The sequence below is a fragment of the Sinohyriopsis cumingii genome, chromosome 1, assembly GCF_028554795.1.
Source record: "Sinohyriopsis cumingii isolate HCF-2022 chromosome 1, ASM2855479v2, whole genome shotgun sequence".
NCBI classification, from domain to species: domain Eukaryota; kingdom Metazoa; phylum Mollusca; class Bivalvia; order Unionida; family Unionidae; genus Sinohyriopsis; species Sinohyriopsis cumingii.
In genome coordinates, this window is record NC_142961.1 from 22,739,262 (window position 1) to 22,758,193 (window position 18,932).

At 34.3% G+C, this 18,932-nt stretch overlaps 1 protein-coding gene across 1 annotated transcript in view; it reads right to left on the reverse strand.

Annotated features, from left to right (window-relative positions):
• LOC149806548 (potassium voltage-gated channel protein Shaw-like) overlaps window positions 1-18,932 on the reverse strand; it is a 166,934-nt gene that overhangs the window by 75,140 nt on the left and 72,862 nt on the right. The gene's annotated exons all lie outside the window — the stretch shown is intronic.

Sequence of the window (18,932 nt, forward strand, 5' to 3'; positions counted from 1 at the left end):
CGGAATTCAAACAGCGATAGTCAATCACGAAAATATAGTTTCCATCTGGTTTCTTGACTAGTATAACAGGACCTGCCCAAGGACTGGTAGAAGGTTGTATAACATCTCTATATTATAAATCTTGCGCCTAATTTCTAATTTCCTCTCCTTGTGATGAAAGAAGCTTGTACGGTCTATGTTTACTTGTCCGAATATCCACCGTATGTTATATGTTTCGCCATGTCTGTTCTTCCTAGATCCTCGTCAGATTTTTCGAAACTATCACAGTAAGAGCAAAGAAGTTGGCAAGATTTTGCGCGTTACTCTGCATAATATTTATTCCAGTAAAATCAAAGTTTTGGTCATCAAGTTTAGACGTTTCATTCTGAAAGTTTTCATCGCATAGTTACTACTCTGAATCGTTTTCACATATTTTAGATATTTCATCAATTGAGCATGCTGTAGTGCTCTTATAGTTTCGCTGTTTTGGAATTTGAGTTGAACAGTCTTTGAGTCACAATCTCAGTGACTTTAGTTAGCTCTGGTTGGCACTACATTGTATCCATCGATAAAGTCTTCTTTTATCTCAGTCAGTCATACAGTCCCACATGCCGCATTCTCAGTTTTTCCCTCGATTAGCATTTCTGAACGGGCCGGTATTTCAAATGATTTTATTAAGTTCAAAAGCCAGAATTTTACTGTAATTTCACATAAAGATTGTTCCGGTAGATTTAATTGTCTGGAACATCTATCACAAAGTTAATTTGTCTCAAAATATCCATTCCAATTTTTTGCGTCATAATGGAAATTCTTTACAACATGGGTTTTCCTAATGAACTCATCATTACTAACACATGTTACGTGGCACAGATAATGTACAGAGACTGCCCTGTGCAGAAGTCACAGTTCTCACGTGGGAATTAATGGTATGGTTGACCACAGTTATCAAACTTCTATCAGTCACTAATGACACCTTAGCGCCCGCATCAAGATATAAAATGGTTTGTCGACCGAACCATGTCCCTGGAATAAACAGTCCTTAATTGCCTCTGGATTTGTTTCTTGTATCAGAAAATTATTCACAATTATTGAAATTGTAAATGTTGAACCAGGATATAGGACTGATCATTCTCTTTAAAAAAAAAATAAGATAGTTTTCCAGAAGGAAATCAGAAGAAAAACATTATGGAAATTTTGTTAATTCATTATCGAAAGGCCATAAAATTGTGAAAAAATTAAAATAAGCTATTTTAAAAGTTAAACATCAATATATACGTGCTGAACAGTTAGATACTTTTGAGAGTATTATTATATCTGATTTGAAATCTGTTATAAATTGTCAGCTTTTCTCCTATAAGCTTCTCTTACAAGGCAGAGGAACAGCAATCTCCTATGCATATTTTAGGAAAGAAAACGCAATATCGACAAGAAAAACAAGAATTGCAGATATAAGCAATTTAGAAGAAATATGCGATGTGAATGAATTACCAAAATCCGGAGTGAAAAAAAGAACGAATTTTAATTTACATGCATTGGAAACATAAAGATGGACGATGTGAGGGTTAGGTCTTGGGATAAATGGATCGGAGAAGGAGAAATAAGGGCGTAACACTGTCATTTTGGAAATAGAAACTAAATAAGTAGTCTTGTTAAAAGTAATGTTCCTTTAACAGACATTCAGAAGTAAAGTTTGGATGAAGGAAAACCATTCTATATGAAAGTGTGACGTTGACCTTGTCGATCTTGAAACACTACTTAACTATTTTGACATTTCTTGAACTGAATGTTTTATATAAACATTCAATAAATATTCATGCATTATACATAGATACTACAAATTTGTTTCAAAATGCCTGCAAAATAGGCCAATGATTTGATGCATTCTCCATAGGATTTTGTACATTTGTTTGGATACATATTGAACAGTTTCTAGTGAGGAATGCTAGCTTTTGGTATGAACTAGGGGGATTATTTTTCTCGCCGACATAGGGAGCACATTTATCTATACCAGAAGGTGATTAACCAATGCAATAGTATTTTATTTCTGAAGGTATCATATAAAAGTACTTCTGTGTTTATTGCAAGCAGATTTAAAAACCGTGCAACCCATAATTATGCATAAGGATCAAAACGGAGTTGTAAAAGGACGAAACATGGGTGAGAATATAGAATCTAACAAGACTTAATTTTTTCCCACCAAAAAGAATAATATTCCCGGAATACTTATTTTCATTGACTTTCAAAAGGCATTTGACCCATTAGTATAGCCATATATTGATAAATTTATGAATTTTTCTTTTTTAATTTTCAATAACCAATGCTAAATTGGATGTTACATTTTCACGAGAACATCAAATTTTGTGTAATTATTAATGGTCAGTTCTCTAACCGGTTTGGTATCCACAGCAGGTATTGACCACTCGAACCATATATATGTATAATGTGTGAAAAGAGATGTAGTTCCTATATAGGAAGAATAAAGAAATAACTTGACTAAATATAGATTACTGTGGTTTTTTTTCTGAGAATGCTGTAGGTATATCGCTTACAATTGATGGAAAATAGGAATCTATGATGTCTGTTTTACATGTTTCATATAAATATTCCAAATTGTATGTCCTTATAGAAATAGTTGTTAAAAGAACAACGATACTTTGGATCGGAAGTATAAACTAAGCAACAGAAAGAAGCAAAACCAATAAGTTTTGTAAAACTTAACAAGCAATTTAATTATCAATGTTATAAAATGAAAATTTAAGAGGAACTTACAGTATTATGAATTTAATCCAAAATCATCCTGAAAAATGTTCTATTAAAGTACAAAAGAATGAAAAGTTCCGTAGAAATTTCAGATCCTCGAATGTACGTATCAAATTGGCATTGTCCATAATTCTTTGAATATTTCACAATAGTCACAGAATAAGATTCTATCCAAAATGAGCACGTTGTAGTTTTAATGAATAATCCTAACAAATGTCTCCTCTCTAATTATCTAAACAAAACATCAAACATAACCGCAGGCTGAATTCAATATGGGGGCGCTCACCAGTTATTATGTACTTTTGAGAGAGTGACGTATGTAAGGTGACGTTGTTTGCATTTAAAACATGTACAATGGAGGGAATGTTGGCATACATCTATGCTACATTAATGTAATGCAGATGATATTTCTTTGGATTTTGTACTTTTGGAAATTGTACATGATCTAAGCACACTGCTAACTAACTTGTGCTAAAAAATCAGCCTGAATTAGTCTAAAGTACACTATCCATAGCAGCTATTAAAATAGGGAAAATTAATTTTGCCAGATTAGACAATACCAGCTTCCGAAAGTGCAATGAATGAATTGCCAAACCTATAAAATGTAAAAAAAAAAAAAAGTTATCGGCTCTTTTTTTATACAATTTACCTCTGAAGGTCAGGATATGAAAATGACCAAGTGAAGGTAGCACTTTTTGGAAAGGTGCACATCTGGAGTAAGGCCAAGTTGTATATTCTATAACCCATATTACACCCATCAATCATATACCAAAAGGGGATTAAAGGTTTTCGAATTATACCTAAGATATACAAGGTCTTTTTTAAATAGCCATTATAACCAGTGAGAAAAGCCGGGAAAATTCTTTTTTTTTTTTTAAATTCTAACCCTATTCAAAATACGAGACTGTAGAGCGCCACCTATATAAAAAATAAGAATTGGAAATAAGAATGAATTCAAAATAGGAATGAATATGATTGCTCAGTTCTCTCTTTATATGCACCTTCAAGGATCTATTATGACAATATGTCGCAATATACCCCACGTGACTGATATTACCACTCAACTAATATCTAAAAATACATATTCATGTGACCTAGCTTCCAATCTTAAATAACTTAATTCTTCTAAGAACCGACCTGACCTAAACAACCCTCCAGCCAATGAAAACTTACTAAAAGTTGTCAAAAGGTTTTATGATTAGAAATTTAGTCATGAATAAAAACTACACATAATACAGATACAGCTATGAACCATGAGTTAAAACAATAGAAATAAACATAACACCATAACAATAGTAATATGAAATATTGTTCAGAGTATAAATTTAATTTGTGATGTAATGAGTTTGTTTTCTTATGAGCAAATTTTTCAACTAACGTGCGTTCTGCAACTCGCAATTACCTATCAAAGTCGAAAAATTAATGCCATTTCAGCAAAGTAAAAGGTCCTTTACTGCATTTGGAAAGCAAACAACGTTTGGTCCCCAGGAAGACTTCAATTGTGTTTCAAATGATGGCAGAAATAGTAGAGGTTTACGAAGAGAGCTTTTCAAGCAGATCCACTAAATATAGTAAATAAATAGTTTCATTTCACAGACTGTTCTGCCAATGGCATGGATAGCTGGTGTCACAATCATTAAAAAAAAATACACATCAGAGTAAAACCGAAAAGACAGACAGAAAGACTCAGAACGTGACAGCAGAATAACAAGGAAAATCAACTGCATGATTAAATGATTAGGCTGGAAGAGCAAACAAGGAAATCATAAGCACAACCCGTCTCCCTCCTACCCATTGAATAAAGACGTGAGTAACATATATTTGTGGTCTGGACTTAATGTATTAACTCTGAGATATTGCATGGTATTCCGCAACGTCTTTTAATCAATATTTTGAATTCAACATTCCTAGGAAGGGCTTATCAATAAATAATTATTTAGCTTTACTCTACCAACTGATCTGTCAGCTTCGAGAGTTTCTAAGATGCCAAAGCTTTCTCGTATCTGGAATTTGTCAAATTGCGGACATTTTGATCATACTTAATATGACAAAGCCTGTGAAACACCGAACATCCACGCGGATAAAAATGTCACACACAACTATTTAAAAAAAAATTAGATGACAGAGGCCAGTATGAAAAAGCAAATTGTTTTTCATGGTATTAAATTCAACCATAAATAGAGAGATAATCCCAGTAGCATAATTCACAGGCGTCGAACAGACTGTATAAAAAAAACTAAAAGAATATGGATACAATTAATTTCTCCTTGGGAATTTCAGTGTTTCCAGATGACATATTTACTGATGACTGATGACACCGCCAAATCATAATAGCATTATAAACCCGGCGATGTTTTCTGCGTATATGAAAATTAAATTGTCTGCTTCTGTTTAAATTATGATGTTGTATATACATTACGCTAAGTTGAAGCTAGAATTTCCCAATAGCCATCAATCGTTTACTACAAATCAGTGACATGCTGGATTATCTACTGCACCAGAAAAGGGTTGCAATCTTGAATTTGCTGATAAGGCTCCTTTTCAACATTAATTGTTATCATTTGGTAACTAGTATTTCCTTGTATTATTTTCCTCTTTCTCTCACACGCTCCTTTTCGAATGTTTAAGGGATTTATTTATTGCTGAAGTATGCATTGCTGCATGTTTTCTATGCGAAGAAACATTTGGTTCCTTACATGATTTAAAAACCCTTGAAAAAACATTATACTAAATGGACGTCCGTGATTTCTTACAACAGTTCTGCTACCAACAAGATAAGTCCTAAAATTTTCAACTGCCATACATATACCTATTGGAATAAATCGCCAGCTGAAAATTGGGATCGCAATTGGGGAATATGGCAATCGCTGGTGCCAACATAAATTACATAACTCGTAGACCAAAGGCTAAAATCGACGCGGTAACAATACAAACATCTACAAATATCTACATATATTTTTAGATTTACCCATGAACATTTGCTTCTTGGATCTCGCAAGACCTCATTGGATAAAGTGTTTAAAATGTTTGTTTTGAACACAAATTACTGAGTATCAGTATCCGTCAATTCACGGAGAGTATCCAACTTGGTCAAAAATTGGAGTTGCCCTTAGACCAGGCGGCTTACCATCGCTATATAATAATATCGACTTATAAATATTACTTAAAAACTTTAGGTATACGCTGCTCCTGGCGAAAGATGATTGCAGATATGATCTATCGCAAAGCTGTCAATTCCCTACCTTCTATACACTTAGTGGATTCAAAGCCTGTCAGTAAACAAGGAAAATACCATTATTATATATTTCTTAATGAGATATTGAAATATATCAGTGGGAGAAAAGTGATACAACTTTTATGGCCAAAGTGCAGATATCACTTTTGGAACTACTTTCCATTTAAGAAGTATATCTGCCTTTAGGTATGTTATTCATTTTTTTATCCCCTCCCCCCCCCCTCTCTTCAATCAGGATGAATATATGTTAAAATGTGTCAAGACTGTTGACCTAGTTATGCGTTTATTAATAGACGAGAAGGCGTCATCAAGAATTTCTAAAATAAATGAAACCCAAACAACCAAAAGCAAGTTTCAAGTATGAACAATGTTATCATTAGTTTTTCACATGAAACATGTAAATGTCATTTAATTTAACATGATCTGTTGCTGTTCGAATTTCTGTGTCACCCATGCAGTATCTTGTACCTGTTACAATGAACGACAAAGGGTACACAATTTTAAGAAAAACTATTGATTGCATATATTAATAAAATTGTTTCAGTATTACTTTTAAATCGCATTACAATCATAATCATGTATGAAAACGGTGGGGAAATCAGACATTGCTGAATGTCGATTTCAAGTCGAAATTAAGTGAGAATCGAAATTTGGATGTAGCATCTGCTACAGGAATAGACGGCAAACCTACCAGACACACAAACATTCGCGTTTGAATGCAGAAATTAAAAAAATAGCAGCCAAAATCCTTACCAGTAAGCTCACAATAATTAACATCTGTAGTTTATTGATATCTGTGAGCGTTCTGTCATGTGTTGATAGTGCCCCCATTCCGTCAATGTTGACTGTATCAATCCGCGCAAGAAATGTGTTAACGAAAATATAAATCTCTTCATTTTTGTATGAAAACATTCATTAATTTGACAATACAAACAATCTGAAGCATTATATGAACCATCTAAATCTGCAAAAAGTCGCCATTCTAAAATTATTGTAAAATTTCGGAACTTTGTTCTTCATTTAGTAACGCAGCCTTTAATCGCATTGACACACAATGGAGAAAATCCCATGCAAATAGAAGGTTTTTGCCTCCAAAAAGTACATATAATAACAAAAAAATCTACGTTTTATTCGTAGATATACGGTAATATTTCACTCTCAAAGTGGAAATATGTTGTATTTTCCATATTTCTATATATCTACTAAAAATATAGGTATCCTCTATACATTCTAAAAACGTAATCATTCTCTGTCTATAAAGTCTAACCAATAGGTCTCCCATACATTTGTTTCTCCAAATATGACGTAGATTTTGTGGCACGGTATGCAGTCCTACACGCTTCAGCCTGTGATTATTTTAATAACATCTTTTTCCTGCCGAGTACAATCGTCCTAAATTATATCCCCGTATTCCAAATATGTTCTTAAAAAAATAGAAATGGAGAACCTATAGCGATTTCCTATCGAATCTGAATTTCAAACTTCGTACCATATGGATTCTTCTACACACTTTAGTGATTATTCTTGAATACACTTGTGCCAATAGACTGGGTTTCGTCAATAGTAAAACGGCAATTTGCGATATTTTACATCATTAATAAGTTGTAAACAGGTATATAAGATGAGATTTTCTTCACACGATTCTGAATAAACCGGAAATGCCACTGATACTACCAGACCTGACAGTCTGTCGTTCCATTATAAAAACTTTTATAACAACCATTTTTTCATGTTATTAAGATAATTCTGAAACCAGTCAAGTGATCTAATACAGATTCTACTATTTCGACGTTTGTACATAAATTGTCCATCAATAACGTTGCCGAACCCTTCACTTTTGTCCCAGCATGCCTCTAGCGTTTCTTTACCTCCGTCAATAATGTTACAAAAAGTATTATAAATAAATTGGACAGCACCAAATGATTCGGTTTTAAACAAAATTTTAAGTGGTTTATTAGTTGGTTGAATTGAAATAATTATAAAAGTTGTTTAAAACACAGCATTCACATACTTTGCAAACACCGCTAAGAGACAATTTCAGCAAGTGTTAGAGATATTACTTTGGTCTGCCTTTTATGAACTGGAAGGACGTTCTTATTTTCAAGCAAAAACGGAACATATAATTTTTGGAAATAATTGCCGAAACATATTTATAATTTTTTAGATAAAATAAATGCGCCGTCTTCAAGTAATTAAATCCACCATGGCCCGATGCCGTACCTACCTCAGAATTACAGACTGAGTCCTCTATACCATTTTAACTTAAATATGTTTGTAGCAACAACCCGATATTTTCTCGATGAAATCCAGTATTATTCAGTAATTAGTCATTCGCCTTACAATTACGACGTATTCACTCTGTCCGAATGTTATGTATATTTAATTTGTATCATTTGTATTATTTGTAATGATTGCATGTTATGTATATTTGTATTTTGTACTTGACTTTGTCAAAAAAATTAAGATCATAGTGTACTTGTCCATTGATATTTATTTTGCAAACAACAGAATACATAGCTAAAATTTTCTCTATGAGTGTGGATTAAATATTCAGATCATTATTAATGTAAACATGTTTGCCTGAATTTGAATAAAAAGATACAGTCTTGATTCTGACCTTAGAACCTTCTAGAACGGAAAATCCCATTTAGTGACAGTGTATTTCCAGAAAACGGTAATTGCGACCTGGGTCATGTAAAAGGTTAACTAACCTTGTTTACTTGAAAAATAATACTCATTCTTGCCTGGACATCTGAGGCAGAATATTTTTTTTTTCACTGAAGTCTTCAGTTTTTAATTTGGGTGGATAAATTTATTCAGATTATTATTCACTGGAATTACAAAGCGCTCAATAATATTATTGGACTGGAACATTAATTTGGAATTATATTTAATTCAGATAAGAACATTATGGATTATATTATTTTGATACATCAAAAGATTCTTACCAAATCATCATACTCCAGGCAAATGGCACATTGGCATATTCGAGACTACATGCACATCAACACATTTAATATCAGAACTTATTTGAAATAGCACTGGAATTTAATTTGGACTTGATACATTTCGACTTTTGTATGGCTTATAAACACGGCCGGGGTTCGAATCCGCAACATCCATCATCCGATGCGGACACTCTAACCAGTTAGGCCACCGGAGCGGTCCCATTTAGACTTGTGATAAAACTTTTAGGAATATTTGGGATTCAATTCAAAATACTGTAAGATTTTGTTCTTCAAATTTTTAATTTTCAATTCTATTCTACGGAAATAAATTATTTGTTGAATTTTTTAATAAATTTTGCTTTTAGTCTTGTTTCCTGCCACTTAGTTTAAGATCATAGAGTCGTAACGTGAAGAACAAAGAAGAAAAATATATCTTTTTCAAGAATAGACAAAGCATAAATTCATATTTTCACTGCAAAAAAAAAAGTAATGCCAGTTTTTTTCTTTCTAAAACAGTAGTGATTATAGGGACTGGGTATCTTGTAACTGTATTTGTTATTTTTTTACATTAAATGTGTCCCTAAATATTGATCACCGAGATGAACTTTTGTTTATAACTCAGCCAAACAAATCATCTGCTTCCCGGAGAGACTTCTATTACATTTATACAGATTTGTTTTATGAACTAGTGGATTTTCCAATTGAAACAATTTTGATAACTCACTGGAGTAAACAACGAAAAATAATTTTATCACTCAGATCAATAGACATCGATAACATTACGATCAAGATATTTAATCTGCTGTTCTGTCACTTGCTTGGAGTACTCGTAAGTATGTTTCCCTGTCACGCAGTAAAACTCTGTTCAAACACCACAAAAAGCTTTTTTTATTTCTTTTGTTTGGGGTTGTAATAAAGACTAGTAAATGTGAGATCTGTCCGCGGTTTCAACAAAATTCTCAAAATTTCTCCTCAAATGAATATTTTATATTGCTGATGAAGACTAAGACAATACCAATAGTTTTGTCAGCGACTGGGACAGTGGAAGAATGCAAAAAAACTTAACAGTTTTAAAATGCAGCAAAGGGAAACATTTTCAATCTTTTAAAAAAGAGTGGATGGATGAATTCCTCAAACTTTGGGAAACCCTCAGAGATAATGTGTGTGTGTGTGTGATTTGGAGTTTTAACGTAGCTTTAACAATTTTTCAGTTATATCGCTACGATGTCTGCAGTATGGCAGTTTTTAGTGATGTCTAGCACTGGGGCATCATGCCGCAGACATGTGGCATGATGTCCCACCCAGTCACATTATCCTGACACTGGGCCGACCAGTCCTAACACTAACATTTTAATGCTGAGCGCCAAGGGAGGCAGCTGTTAGTACCATTTTTGTAAGTTTTTGGTATGACTCGACCGGGGATCGAACCCACGACCTCCCGCATTCGAGGCGAACGCTCTAACCACAAGGCCACCGGAGCGGTGTCCTCAGAGATAAGGCAAGACTACTTTAAGGAAACTTGTACACATTATGGCTGCAAAATATCCTTAATGCATGCTAAATGATTTGTAAGAAAATCATAGTTAATAACCAACCAAGCAATAATAAAGATAGTTAAACGTCCATTTGAGGAGATTTTTGAAAAATCTAGTAAAAGCAGACCCCGATGTTTATTTAGACTAGTCTAAAAACGAAAGGGTTCATCCATAATTTATCATAAAATTGAATTTATCTTTATTTCGTGTTTGTCTTTTTTTAATCTTTTGTTGTTGTTGTTGATATTGCTGTTGGTTTTAACAGCATGTGTAACAAATGAATGGATACACCATTCGAAGGAAATGGGAGCTAAATGCCTTTCCGAAGGACACACCAAGGCCGCTGACTCGCGCTGGACTTCGTGTGCAACGAACTCGTGACCCTTGGATTACGAGTCTACTACTACGCCAAGAGCGAGATGACTGTACAAAATACAACCATACAAACGGATATTCATGTTTGAAAACAGATACTTCTTAAAAGTAATTATTTCGATTGGGATAAATCCTGACAAAAACTAATAGTATTCTCTTTTAGAAATGCAGGTTTTCTAAGAAGAAATAAGTAGTGGTACTTTTTGTCATACAATTGATACTGTAAGAACACATTAACATACATCTTCGCTAGACAAGGTTCCGAGATGTTAACCTATATAAACTTTGGCGGATCGATCAGATATTTCATTACTTTGTCCTAGCGACATCTATTGGATTTCACGAGCTGCCTCCCTTAGTATGTACTGCCAGCAAACCATTACCGAATAACAGCGGTGCATTGTTCATCGACCGCAAATAGCTGAGGCAACTGACCTCAAAAGGAATCTTTGTAAGTTAAACATAGAAAGTATGACTATATTCTAGAGAGAAGCCATTACATGTATAATTGAGGGAAATGATGTATTTCTGCAAACACGGATTCGGTGGTGGAAAATTGCTTATTTACGAGACCATTCAAGTTGTGTGCTCACCTTGTCTCGATCTCGTAGGAACAGTATTAAAATATGAATAACCTGAGTTTCACTATTTGCGGTGGCTTGCCGCTGTATAAAATGAAATTCACAGACCGCAGTACTGAAATATCTGATCGATCCGCTGAGGTAAGGATGGGTTAACATGTCGGAATCTTAGCTAGCGTGAGCGGAGATGATTAATATATGGCTTCTCTCTACTCCCAACCCCATCTGGGCTAAAGCAAAATAAATTTTGGCACTGCAAACAAGAAAAACATTATTTACAATTGAAAAGAGTAATATTACAAATTTAGCAAGACTTGTTTCTTAATCTTTAAATTATTTGTTACTATTGTCTCTCACATTTTATGCTACGTGGCAGAACTGTGCGGATATGATAATTCAAATGAGATTGTAAACGTCCTTGAAATTGTGTACAACGTATTTAAAATTAACGTGAAATACGTTTTCTGCAGCATGTTTAGAGGTGAATTTGGCCAATATCTTCCACGTCTTCAACATTTTAGGAAATTTATTAAGAACTTACCAGAATAAAAAGGTGCCCTGGCAACTGTTACCAAATGTTATTGAAGTCTTGATGAAGTGATCGAGTTAATTAAGTCTTAAAAAATTGGAGATTTCTGATATATCCATGGATACGTGTGGCTCTCATAAGAAAACGGCGAAGAAAATGATTACAAGATAACGTGCTGCAAGACTGGGTTTCAGATATGTCGAATTGTAACAAAAGTTCCTTATTGCATACATTTGCACGTGGTGTCAGCACTACTTATCTTATATACTTACGTTATAATGGGAGAAGGCTTGCCAGTAGGTCTCAGGACACAAATATTACTTCGATTCTGTACCCATGCATATAGTCCCAGTCATTGTTTTGAGCATTTTATGCTCTCTCATTTTGGAGATGGTAGAAGTGCTAGATTAGGAATTCTTGGTATTAACTTAAGGGTAATTGTTTATGTTTTTATAATATGACCATTTTGGTATGGTGTGGTTGTCTGTATATATTTTAGTGCAAGGTGAGTACTGAGGCATTGGTGCTGATCCGGAAGCGAAACCTGTGACCCACTGCATGTTGCTTTGTTTATAGTTCAGCCAATCAAAAGAATGCCGGTTAACCTATGGCAAGAAGTTCGCCATGAATTTATCTTTACAAATAGTTTAGATCAACATATGATTTATTAGGATTTGGACATACTACAAAGTGCTTAAAATGTAAATAAAGTAGGCAAAACCCAAAGATACAATTCATTTCAGCTTAAAAAATTGCTTAATATTGGTCTTGCTATAAAGTTTAGACAAGTGAATGCATGTCTTTGATGTTCTACACATAATTTGTTGACTGACAGGGGAAGACAATACAATACCTGCAAATGAATGTGTATGTATTCCACATAACACATTAACGATAGAAACGAAAAGTATGTGATTGTGGTAAGCTGATTATTCGGATTTGAGATTACAACTTCTCCCATCATTTTGTCAATCTTATCCTCTATAAGGAATCAGTTATTCATTCTTCGATTAAAATGACCATTATTACTGGAAATTTATGATATTTTCTTCATCATGCTTTTCAAAGAAAATAAGTTATAGAGTCTGATATATTCCAACTGTAATGTTTGTAATTAAACCACTGTTCTTTGAAAGCTAAAATGTGTTTAAACGGCATCGAATTTTTTAATGTAAACCTAACTTTTTACGTTTTATCTCCGTGTAAGGATATTTTAAATGGATGTTCTGCCCTCTGAAAGTTGATCGGTATTCACAATATGACTTTTTTTTACCTGGGCCATCATTTTTCGATCCGATTATTTTTTATCTGTATGGTTCAGTATAGATTAGACCGTCCCAGTGGCCAAGTGATTAGAGCGATCACATCGGATGCGGGAGGTTGCGGGTTTGATCCCCGGCTGAGTCACACCAAACACTTTTAAAAATGGTACTAACGGCTGTCTCGCTAGACGCTCAGCATTGAAGGTTAGTGTTAGGACTGGTCAGCCTGGTGTCAGGATAATGTGACTGGGTGGGACATCGTATTAAGTGTATGTAGCATGATGCCCCAGTGCTAGCAGACATCACTATAAACTGCCACAGTGCAGACATCGTAGCGATGTGACAGAAAAATTGTTAAAGCTACGTTAAAATTCCAAATCACGAACACAAAGATACACACGCATACACACAAGCACAATTGGCTAGGAAAATTCCACACACGGGATCAAACTTTTGCGACAAACACTCGGAAAGCTTCTTGTCCTGACGTAGGGGTGGAAATTTTCCTATACTACACCGATGAATATGAAGGATTCTATTGTAATAAACCTAGGGTATGTCCTTATATTTTAGTGATTATTTTTTTATTTTGGAGAGTCGTTGTTGGGAAGATTTTTCCCAACCCAAACAAAAAGTAAATTGCAAGGAAAAGACGTCATAATGTACAGTATTCATGAGATTTTATGACAGCATGGATTAGTTTCGTAAAAAGGACCCTCCCAAATTTTGTATGATTATCTGACTAGTTTTAGGATTACGTGTTTAGTGATTTGGGATAGGAACAATTCATTGTATTAGGAGTTTTGGGCCATGTTTTATATTGCATGCAGTGAAGTACTGATATTCGGCTCGAAAGGCTTGCTAATAAGTTATACAAATATGAAACTTGAGAAAACCACGCAAGTGTGAAATTAGATTTTCGTGAAGTATGGTCATTAAGTGATTGTAGAAAAATTATTGCAGTATCTCCGCGTTAAAGGCTCTTTCAGTTGACGACAACTGCTGCCTTCAGGTCCTTGAAAACGGAAAAACAATTAGCCTCCATCCAGATTCACGTAACGTTTTATTCGCACGGAAGAGTGACCCCTTGCATATAACGCTATCACCTCAGTGCATTGTAGGCAGTTAAAATGAGTTCATCTTATAATCAATAATCTAACATGAATCCGGTATTTCTTTTCCTCAATATATAACTCTTTGGAGGCGCACGTCGCTAACAGTTACGATTATTGTTACGATATTTTGCTACGTCAGCACAAAAGTACCCTATAACTGTGCCAGACGTCACTTGTTTGTACTAAGTCAACGGAGTGCGAGCGAAGTAAAAGACCGAATAAGTTAATATTATTACAGTTATCAAAATTATTGATGTTAAAGTATACACAATAACTTGAAAAGAGATATTTGTTTCAACAGATTAAAACCTTTTGTAATGCTGCCCTTTTTTTGCGCGCTCGGATAGTATTTAAAATAGTAGGACTTAAAACAGTTTTATCTACTGATACCTAAAGATGCCCTTTTACAAGTCATTGTTTCATAATTTAAGGTCAGAATGAATAGGGATCCCTTACTGAATGTGATTTAAATTTAAAAACAAATATGCAAACAATTTACTAAAAGGTTACCCTTGTTTTATCAAATGTTAAAATCTACGGCTGTATTAACATTACTGTGACACAATTACCCATCATGGCTACCTTACGTGCATTAGTACATGTCAATTCATGACGCGGGATATTGATGCGGAAACATCGTTAATAGAACTGTATCATTTATTATTTAAATCTCGACATGACAGTCTGGATCTTGTTTTGCTCGTTTTAACTTGCGCCTAACTTGGTTCACGTTTTAGAATTTATATGCCCAGTATCCACAAAAGTTCTCAAGCTGAGTGTACACTCAAACTCCAATTTTGATAACCAATATTAAAAGAATTTATCATACACATGTGTTTAAAATTTATTTTGTTTCAGCTGAAGTGTTGCTGAATGTTGGTTAACAAGCAACCAAGCTGCCATTGGCATGTCGATAAGAAGTTTTTCAAGCTGCTGATGCAGTGGAAATATTGGATGTCATATCGTTTCCATTTCATCTAGGTCCACCAAGACATCATATTAAGTTTTCTTGTGGAAACCCCATTCCGAAATGAATTTCAGTTCATGAGGAGTAATGATAACATGACAATTCAATATGGCTGCCGTTGCACTACAGATACTATTAAAAGTCTTTTATTGAAGTTCCATGTTGATATGACTATCCGTTTAATTGAAGTATCGAAAAACAAGTTTTTCAAGAAGGCCGCTGTGATGGCCATACTGCATACTTGGGCGAACTATTTTCTTTCAAGACCATCTAAACATCATAAGAAATCTTCCGGTGAAAACTCCATGTCGATATGACTTTCCTTTCAGAAGTAGCGATAGCAAGATTTTCAAGATGGTTGATGGGGCAGCCATATAGAATGTCTGCGCGGCACCATTTTAAAATTTAAATCTACTAGGTTTTGAGATAAATATGTGTGCAGAGCCTCATGGCAATCTACCAATTTGTTTTGAAGGAGTAGCGGTAACAAACTTGTGCAAACAGACGCGCAGACGTCAGACATGAGACGACGAATTGCTGAGCATCACATGCTGCATGCAAATTGAAAAATGCCAAGAATAAATAGGGTATCATCTACATTCTCTAAGTACAATTGTCAATAAAATACCGGATAGCCTTGCCACATAATATTAAAACATATCCAGACTTAAACTTATTAAATACCGCAGTAAAATCTCGCTTAACCAAACAAGCTAAAATTACTGACGAAAGGAATTTTCTCTATTATTGATTGCTTTTTCCTAGAATAAAAACAAACGCGAGTTTGTTCTGCAAAAAATTAATTGTGACACATATTCTTTGCCAAAACAATGTCATCTACATTTCATCTCATTATTTTCGCCTTGCAGTTCTTTCCATATAGTTGATTTCTGTGCCCTGGTCCTTTTGTTGTTAATTTGGGTTTAACAAGATAGACTATACATGGCTGCCAATATAAGTAGCAGGGGAAGAACCCACGAAAGCCCCGGTAGGAACCACCGACCGACGGGAAGCTACTGGTAGCTCTCTCACATGCCCACAATGGCCGAGCCTGAGACTCGAACCAGCGCGGAGAGAGGTGATATGGCAGTGATTGCTAAAAGCAAACGCTTTAGACCACTCGGCCACCATGTAAGTGAAATAGTATGTGTAATTGCTGTCGATTCGAAATAATATTTCGTTGTGAATATCTGTCTATTCGGAATACGACTTCAGTGTGAATCATGTCAATGAGAAATGTGAAAAAAGTGTCAAGAAGCAGTTTAAACAGAAAATCTGTCAGAAAAATTAAGAATGTGCGACAAACAATGGCTTGTATTTTACATACCCCGCTATAATATTGGAATGAATTAGGATGATGGACTTGTGTGCATTTCTTATGTTGCTAAGGCTTACACTAATGTCACTAAACATCACAAATTATCTACTTAAATTCTTCAAATCGAGGTTTCTCAAAATCTTTCTTATATTACTTGGTTTGAAACTATGATTTTGTTTCATTTAGCTTTATTAGGCATCAGTGATTAAAATACAGTCCCAATGCCCTAAATTCTTCTGAAAAAATCCTTGTTTTATTTCAGAAGAAAACTGAGGATTACTTCAAAGTTGAAGAATTTGTAAACTTGCATTTTCAAGAATAATATGACTCATAGGTGTGCAATTTCAAAATTTAAGAATTTTGTTTAACAATACTTACATTCAATCCACCTCTCATAAAACTACCAATATAGTCAGACGTACCCTTGAATATCATTGAATTATATAAACGTCTGTTGGTAATTCACTATAAATGAATACTGAATAACTCAGAGCAGTTGAAGCTTTTAAACTCTCCCACCGCTTTTTTATTTTTACAGAAGCCTCTCTCGCTTTCTCTGTCTCTGTCTGTCTGTCTCTGTCTCTCTCTCTCTCTCTCTCTCTCTCTCTCTCTCTCTGTAGTTAAGGTCCTAACAAGAATGAAAACAAAAATCATGAAAGGAGAAAGAAAAGATACTGTTATGTCCATGTAAGCCGGATCTTCGTCCTATGAAGAACAAGTTTCTTTTTGGCTGGATACAATAATTAGGCATTTTTGCATAAAAAATTGAGGATCACAAAATTTACAATTTGGGAATGAGTGTAGCTTTAGCAATTCGCATAAGACAATTAAAATTCGATAATTTGCAAGACGCATTTGCATAAAGCATTTAGGAACTGGAATGACCGCATAAAACATTCAGAAAAATGGCACAACGAAAATTCTCACAAAAAGTATAGCATTCAGTGACACTATTGACACCAATCTATCATCAAACATAGGCACAGATACTTAAGTAGCGCAAGAAAAACGAAATGACTTCTTCTGGACAAAATTTGATCAAATTGACAAAAGTAACTCTAACTTAAGGGTCTTTACAATTTTCTTTTATAAATGATGCAGATCAGTTGACACATATGATTGCTGTTTCTAAAACAAGAGTCAATTTTAAAGCAACACCTGAACAACTAGGACCTGAACGATTACTTTAGCACACTGTCATTAATGCATTTCAAGTTTGTTTTTTTTTACAGGCGATAGCGATCTGTTATCAAATATTGCCGCTCTTGTTCAATATGAGAATCATTTTTATGAAAAATTCAACATAATTTTCACCACATTTGAAAGAAAACATACTACTTTAAAGGCCTTCAAAAATTGGTACTAAATATAAAGATCCACGATCAAATACTGCCACTGTTACTAGCAGTACCAAAAAACCCTATAAACGACTTGATAAGAAACGAAAGATAAAACCCTGAACATAGCTTGATTGACTTTGACAGAAAGCATCCGGACAATAAATGCCTATTAATATTGCCCAAATAATGCTGATGTATCGTCAACTATAAAATTTAACAACTACACTTGATATACTTTAAGACAAGGCATGGCAAGATAAAAGAAGATAAGATATATTGAACGTCAGCATGATTTAAAACAACAGTTCAACCTAAGCTCTAATGAGCTTTTTACCGACATTACATAAAACAAATGAGGCATTACAACAAGCATGATTAGCAAGACATACAACACATAATACATAAATACAAATTGGACAAAACACACAACGCATGACTTAAGACATGAGCAAGCAAAGCATTCTAAAATTCACTGAGTAAAAGTGAATTTGTTATCTGAATCAATTAAAAAACACAATATAGGACATAAACAAAAAAATAAAAGATAGTCTTTGTTCCCACTGAGAGTGTATCGATATATTTAGACAGTGCTAAATTACAACCCCTTAGTCAAATAACAGATGTCATTTCATGGGGTATAAAGTGCAAAAGTTATTTATTAATCTGAGCGTACAGTGATTACAGATAACCCTTGGGGTATCTAGACCTTTCAGAGTTTAACTATCGATTCTGAATAACTACAATTAAAATAACACTATTATCTGGTTTGACACTTTGTCAAAGAAAATCTAGGCGGCTTCAGTTTTCGGATCCCCACGAGAATAAAGCCACCATATAAATTATAAAATACACTATCGTCCTTACATTTTCCAGAAGAGTTGGATAAAAAGCGTTCAAGCAACAAGAGTGTTAGTGTTTAGTCCATTTGCGAGATTGCTCTATACAATAAGCTGTCCAGCTTCAATTTTCAATCAAACAAATAGTGTCT